This window comes from Chelonoidis abingdonii, chromosome 16 (genome assembly GCF_003597395.2).
Source record: "Chelonoidis abingdonii isolate Lonesome George chromosome 16, CheloAbing_2.0, whole genome shotgun sequence".
In the NCBI taxonomy this organism is placed as follows: Eukaryota; Metazoa; Chordata; order Testudines; family Testudinidae; genus Chelonoidis; species Chelonoidis abingdonii.
This window is the reverse complement of record NC_133784.1, coordinates 6,565,099-6,566,245: the sequence shown is the minus strand read 5'-3', so window position 1 is coordinate 6,566,245 and position 1,147 is coordinate 6,565,099.

Below are 1,147 nucleotides of genomic sequence, written 5' to 3'. Positions count from 1 at the left end.
GGATGAGCGAATGGGGAAGGGGGGGACCCAGCCGGCAGGGGCGGTGGGAGGACTGAGCAGGGGAAGGCGGACCCAGGCCGGTCGTGGGGGGGGCGGGAAGGATGAGCGTATGGGGAGGGGGCCCAGCGCGGCCGGGGGGGAAGGGACTGAGCGATGGGAGAATGGGGGGACAGCGCCGGGCGGGGGGGGCGAATGGGACTGACGATGGGAGGGGGACCCACCGGAGGGGGGGGGGGAGCGGTCTAGCGATGGGGAGGGGTGCGCCAGCGCACGGGGGGGGGGAGAAGGGACTGAGCGCCATGGGGACGGGGGACCCAGCCGGCACGGTTGGGGGGAAGGGCTGAGCGATGGCGGGACAGCGCACGGGGGGAGGTGAGCGGGACTGGGGGCAGCCGGACTGCGGGGGGGGGGGGAGGGAAGGACTGAGCGATGGGAGAGGGGACCCAGGCGGACGGGGGAGGGAAGGTCTGAGCGATGGGAAGGGGGACCAGGCGGACGGGGGGGGGGGAAGGACTGAGCGATGGGGCAAGGGGGACCAGCCGGCAGGGGGGAGGAACGGCAGGGGCCCAGCGTCACAAGTCGTGGAGCAAGGGGGCCGGGCGGAGGACTCCGACCCCCCCTGCACCTGGAGCAGCACCTGCACCGGCGGAGGCCTATTGCTGCCTTCTGGGAGCCTCCCTGCAGTATAAGGCCGTTTTTCCATTGGCCCGGCTAGAAGTTGCGGTGTAACCCGCGGTGCCATTGGCCGGATCTCCCGTGACCTCTACCCAACGTGAGGGAGAGATATGCCGGGCCTGCCTGGCGCCCTGTGAGCTTGTTCGTGAGAGGGATGAGACTTACGGCTCCTAGCTCGCCTGACGCTGGTGGAGCCCGCGCAGGCGCGTTGAGGCCAAGGTGTCGGAAGATGTCTGCGCGTGCGTAGGGCTGTTGGCCGGGCAGAATGAGGCGGGGCGCGTTCCGTGCGGGCGGCAGGTTAAGAAGGGAGTGGGGCGGTGCGGTGGGGTCTGGAGGGGGAGGGGCGGGTGTTCTGCGGCGGTCTGAGACGGGGAGGGAGGGGTGTCTGGCGGGTTCAGGGGGGAGGGGGCATGTCTAGGGAGTGTGTCAGAGGGGAGGGCTGGTGTCCTGGGGGGTCAGGGGAGGGGCGGGG